General features: G+C 39.2%; 1 protein-coding gene across 4 annotated transcripts in view; it reads left to right on the forward strand.

Moving 5' to 3' along the window:
• jmjd1cb (jumonji domain containing 1Cb) overlaps positions 1-6,316 on the forward strand; it is a 183,541-nt gene that overhangs the window by 100,372 nt on the left and 76,853 nt on the right. The gene's annotated exons all lie outside the window — the stretch shown is intronic.

Raw genomic sequence — 6,316 nt, forward strand, 5'->3', positions numbered from 1 at the left:
TATATATACAGAACATTCAAAAGTGTTAAATGTTTTGATGTTAGTAGACTTTGTGCAAAAGCAGTTAATTTTACACTTATAGAGTCATATTCTGTTTATGTAACTCTGGGGTTTATATTATTAGTAGTTAAAATCCAGTGTTAAAACAAAGTGTTTCCATATCAAATCTAGAGGTGTTATAATAAAATCAATAACTCTTTGCTTCTTAACTCTGAACTCCACCAGCAGCTATAACACTAAGGAGTTAATTCACTGACTCTGCCCCAGAATCCCACCGAAGCGAAGCGACAGAAGCCAAGTCATTTCAGGACTATTTACTTTCCACCTGTCTGAGGTGTTTACCACGCTTGGTAAGTCTTTTTTTTTTCTGAGATGGTTTATAACTATTATTTTGAGTTGAGCTCAACCTGTATGATAGACGTCACGTTCGCCACACGGCTCGGCGTTAGTTAGCATTTTTAGCTTAGCATGCTGAATGTTAGTGGAGTATAAGTGTTGGGGGAAAAAAACCAAGCCGGTGAACATTCAATCAAATTCTTGGCTAACTTGAACAGATCCGTAATAATCTGGATTGTTTTTTCATGATGTTGAACATTTACATTCATATTGGTCAGCTTTATCAACCTTTCTGATAGATATTTTTTCCTTTGAATAACTGTAAAAGGCTTTTTCATGTTGAAAGCATTATTCCCGCTGTTGTGTCTTATATACGTTTTGCAGCATGTTAAAACATGCTGCAAAACGGCAATAAAAGGATTAAAATCCTTTTATTGCCTTTTTGTATATATTAGAACCAGTCTGGTTGAGGATGAATTGCCAGTCGTCAGCCTAACCTCCCCCTCCCAATCCTTCCATGGATTCTTTGAAGATTCAAGCTCCAAAAATGATTATGGAAGTGTTAATATCTCTGAAACTCCACATTTCTGCAATTGAGGCTTGTTGTTAGAGTTGTAGTAAAAAATGTATTCCTTCGTTCCATTCCTCATTGTTATGTTTTTTGTTTGTTATGATCCAGAGACCGACACTGGCCATCGTACTCAGAGACTGAAGACTGTCCGATGCAGTAGAGGAGCATGTTGGTGTCTCCGGCCAAATGTCACGGACAGCCCAACAACCTGAAGACAATCTGTTAGTGAGTGGACATCTCTTTGGTGGAATGTAGAGAGGAACTGTTTCTTATCAACAGAAACATAAACTGGACTTATCCAGTTTATGATGGATCTGAATATCAAGTTGGTCTGTTGGATCTGAATATCAAGTTGGTCTGTTATGTAATGTACATATCTGGCAATCTACCTGTTAAAAGAAAATGTACTCCATCATATTACGTCAGGGGTGTCCAAACTTTTTGCAAAGGGGGCCAGATTTGGTGTGTTAAAAATGTAGGGGTGTTAACCTTGGAGGACATTCTTTACATAGAACAGCAATATATTTAAACAAATTTCAGCAAGCCATTCTGTGTTTTACATTTGCTTTTTTATTTTAATTTCAGCGATCTTAAGCATGTATTTTGGTTCATTTGAAACATGCATATCATATGCAATTGAATATTCACTTAACTTCACTTTTTTAACACTAACTTTTTTCTAACAGTTAAACAGAAGTAATTGTACTCTTGTGTGCAAATTACATTTGAAACATAGAAAAATATCTCACCATGGCAGTTCAATATTTACAGAATTTTTAAATAAAATAGAAAAATGAGCAAGTAATGGTCATATCAACAAGTGCCGGGCTCATTTGAAATATGAATATTAGTAAATGTTGATTAGATTTTTAAAAGTTTATTATTCTGGAGTGAAAACTGAAAACTTGTCTGAATTTATGACTTATTTTGATCTTAAAAAACAAACAAAAATTATTCAGAGACTTATTGTAAATGACAAATGACTTGTCTGCATTAATGTGGGGCGTGAACCATCAGATAAGGCTTCTGCATGTTGGTGTTCCCGCTAAATCCTGAATATGCCCAATTTGGTTGTCTTGGCCCTTTATAGTAGCCTGTGGGGTTTTCCCTGACTGGTAACGAGAATGCAACCTGTTGAATGTGACAGATAGCCAATCAGAAAGCGCCGTGATGTAAGAACAGAGGGGAATCCCAAACAGCTGACATATCACGCAACTGAGAGTCCGGTGGATATCGGAGATGATGGAAATGTTTATTATTATATGTAAAGGTCATTATCAGGGGCGGATTTACTGGGGTGGCATGGGGTGGCAGTTGCCACCCCAAACAAGAGCCTTGCCACCCCTGTTGCCACCCCAGCTAGCGACAATGAATTCAATAGTTATGGCAAATCGGACATTAAGCGCATAAAACTCTTTTTTCCGACAACATTGAATGCAACACAATGTAACCTTACACCCACTACTAAGTAGTGGGAAGTGTGAGAGAAGGACAGAGCGCCGACAGCATTGATGGATATATATATATTGCTGGACTGGACATTACGTGATTTATCGTAAGTCACACATGCGCCATTGAGTCAGGTATATCGGTGGTCAGGAAACTACTACAATCACGCAAAGAATCAGAACAACGGACGCAATGTTTAGCAGTTAATTCAACCATAGATAATGGTAATAAGGGCTTCAGATTTCACAGGTGAGGAAAACGTTTGAATTTAAAGAAAAGATTGAACAAGTGAGCAGTGGGTCAGTTATACTAGCCTAACTGTTGCTGGCCTGGTATTGACTTTGATAACCTTAGCATGTGCTGCGCAGTTCGGTGTGTTTTGGTTCCGTTAGCATTAAACAGGTCAACCTGCCCACCAAGTCATCAGTAGAGCAGCTGTTTAAATCAGCTAATCAACCACCGCTGTGTTCAGGCGAAAACTTATTAATAATCATAATATAGACATCAACCCTAACAACATAATGTAACAGACTGGATGTTCTGTTTGTGTTTTTGCTACTTTTTTGTCTGGGAAATGTTTGCTTTTTGGTGTTGATTCCCCTGATCGGTAATCCCTGCTCTATCTGCTCTTTGACCTGTTGTTTGTCGGTTGCCATGGCAACGGGCCGTGTGTAATACCGACATACAGAGCGAGAAAAGGCAGAATAGAAGTTGTTGGAGCTATTTTTTCTTTATTTCTTTATCCATTTGAATTTTGTTACTTTATTCTTAAATGTATATTTTTTTGTATTATTTACAGAGTTTATTTGTAGGTTGATAATTGTTGATTTTATTTATTTTTTGTTTCATTATTTTTCTTATTTTCTAAATTTAGACAGGAAGTAATGTGGGTCAGTCCACTTTCTATAAGCGTAGGGGCCTGGTGAAGGACCAGCAGGCATTTGGGTTTGGGGCCGATGGTTTTTACCAGAGCAAGAGTGGTAAGCATGAGAACAAAGGAAAGTTTGATCTCTGTAATTGTTTGGTGAAAGAGGAAAATAAATCACTAAGAACAATCAATAAGTTTGGACATTGAACCTTCTTTTGCCTGTGCCCAGAAACATGACCCCAGTGCCTCAGTAGTGGCTTGGTGGAACTTTTATTGGATGTTTGGCTTGGCAAACAATCAGAAGTGGTTCTGTCTAGTTTGGTTCTTCACCTGTTTATCAGCTTTATTGTACCTTTATTGTGGCGCACTGCAGCCGCTGCAGTTCCTAAAAGCAAGCGACAAAAACTGAGCTAATCCCCTGTGTTCGCAAAACGTGGTGATATTTATAACAGTCGTCAAACTACTGCTCCTACAGCATATTTAAAATAAAACGACTGAAATTCGACTGAAATTGAATAAGTAGAAATTCGCCCCTCTTGCATCTTGACAGAACTAACAGAAACTAAACTGTTTATAGATTTGTATCATCTATAAACTGATATCAAACATCAGTTTTCTAATCTTTATTTTAAGTCGTATTTAATAGATATATCTAACACCAAATGACGGCGCTACTAATATTTTGGTGACAGATTTCTCCTTGTCCTGTATTGGGATAAAATGGTTTTCTGGACACAATGAATCACATAGCGACCAATAGGTGCTGTTCAGTCCAGTAATGCATATCAATTAGCAGGAGTATGAAAGACGTAAAAATAATACATTAAGAAATTGTATTTAAGCCTCGGTGCTACATGAAGCTCATTTTGAAACGATGCAAGTTAAAAACAATATTTCGTGTGTGTGTGTGTGTGTGTGTGTGAAAAATCCCTGAAAATTTTTCAAAAAAATTTTTCCCCCTCTTGTCACCCCATAAATATTTTTCTAGATCCGCCCCTGGTCATTATTATATATGTTTATTGTGTTTATTCAGTTAAAAATGTTAACTATGAAAAAACACAGTCGCCTCCAAATCATAGTGCAGCAAATAGAGCGGCTGTTCCCGTCGTCTTTTATTCACCACCTTTTCTTTTTGTTACGTCTTTTATCTCTTAAAATGACTCCACAAACTGTCACTATTGCTTCTACATCGTCATACGTGTTTGGTCATTCTAAATTCCCGTATGCTATGTTGGGGGTTTTACTGGATTATCCTCTGGAATCGGGACGTTTGTGAGTGGAATCGGTTCGTGTGGTGTGTTGCTCCTGCCTTGGACACACGAACCGATCGAACCTGTTGTACTTTTATCAGCTCTGTGATCACAGAGGTTTGGAAAATCGGCCGACAATTCTTAAATCTTGCCGTCTAAACCAGACTTAAGACTCACAAGCTTTACTCATTTCCTCTCGACCGCTGCCCTAACGCTCTCTGACTCTGGTCACTATGGTAACGTTTACATGTCCCTTCAAAATAAGATACAGATGCGCCAAAAAAACGAACATTTTACTTTCGTGAAAATTTTAACTCACGATAATGACTAATGGGAGCCCTGAGCTTGTTTCTCTGCAACGAGACAGTCCCACCTGGGAGTGATGGAGACAATGACACCCGAAGTGTTGCTTATATCCACAGCCTGCTTGGTCTCTATGTGGCGAAGCAGTTTGAAGCTTCATTGCCTCATTAGCAGCCGGTCGCCGCATGTTACACAGAGCGGCTTGTAATGTGGGACTCACCTACCAGTCCGGGATAAATCCATCCTCCTGTCTCTTCTCTGGGCCTTTCCCCTTTGCAAAGAAACTTTCCAAAGACACCTGATCTATTTCTTAATCATTTTGCTGCTTGTGAGCTCAGTGTTGGCGCGCAAGTAACCGAGAGAATCCGGTTGAAAGATTTTCAAAATAAAAGATCCTCAGACTCAAATAATACATAAAATGGAAATATTTAATTATTTCTTGCGCGGCCCAGCACCAATTGGTCCACGGACCGGGGGTTGGGGACCGCTGCCGTAAAATACGGAACCGTAATAGCGTCCCGTATTAAACCGAAATGGAACGCAATTTGTTCAGTATTCTACAAATGTGTATATGTAATAACAGAGAAGTGGTCCCCGAGTAATTTATATAGTAGGCTGTCCCAATCATCGTTTCACTCACGGTGTTGCGATATTGCGCCCAACTGCTTTCTGGGTAACACAGAACAAACCCAACACGCTGCCGCCGCAGCAATTAAAATAAGGGACGGCCCCTCCCTTATTTGCCCACTAGAGGGCAGCAGCCCTCTAGTGGGTAAATGAGGAACAGCATTTAGTGTGTAAGCTACGCCCTATGCAGGTAACAGTACTGCTGCCCAATGTATTAATTCTACGTGCGGGCCAGACGTTATTGATTTTATGACAGAGGCTGCGGCCGAATGAAATTTGACCACGGGCCGGACTTTGGACATGTCTGTATTACATGAACTACATGCATTGATGCAGGCTTTACTTTCTCCACCTTGTACTTTGAACAATTTCATACATATGGTATTGAAGAAAAATGTATTAAGCATACTGCATTTTGTATTGCACAGCTGATATGTCAGACCTTTTAATAAGCAATATGTGAATGAAAGTGACATGTGAAACATGCACATTAATATGTTTTGTAATTATGGTGCACGTTTTGAAATAAATGCATTTGAGAAAATCATTGCCTCTTTATTAAATGTTTATTTTCCAAATAATTTTTAAAAGTTCAAAACAATAAAGTACCTATTTAATATTATTTACTAGAGGTGTGCCGATCGATCGGTCACCGATCATAATCGGGCCGATTTCCGTGAAAAAGTGCATGATCGGTGATCGGCGATCATTGGCTCTTGTTGCCGATACCGATCACTTGCTTCTCATTTCCAGCCTGCCTGTGCAGCTGGTCTCCTCTTTCCTTCACTCTGCGCAAACGCGCAGCAACAAATCCTAAGCGATGTGGAACTATAACGCACTGAGTGAAAGGGGAGGTTTGTGTGTTGTGGTGGAAAATTGAAGCAGTCAAAATGCATCAACACGACGAATCTA

Source organism: Poecilia formosa, unplaced genomic scaffold (genome assembly GCF_000485575.1).
Source record: "Poecilia formosa unplaced genomic scaffold, Poecilia_formosa-5.1.2 Scaffold4, whole genome shotgun sequence".
NCBI classification, from domain to species: domain Eukaryota; kingdom Metazoa; phylum Chordata; class Actinopteri; order Cyprinodontiformes; family Poeciliidae; genus Poecilia; species Poecilia formosa.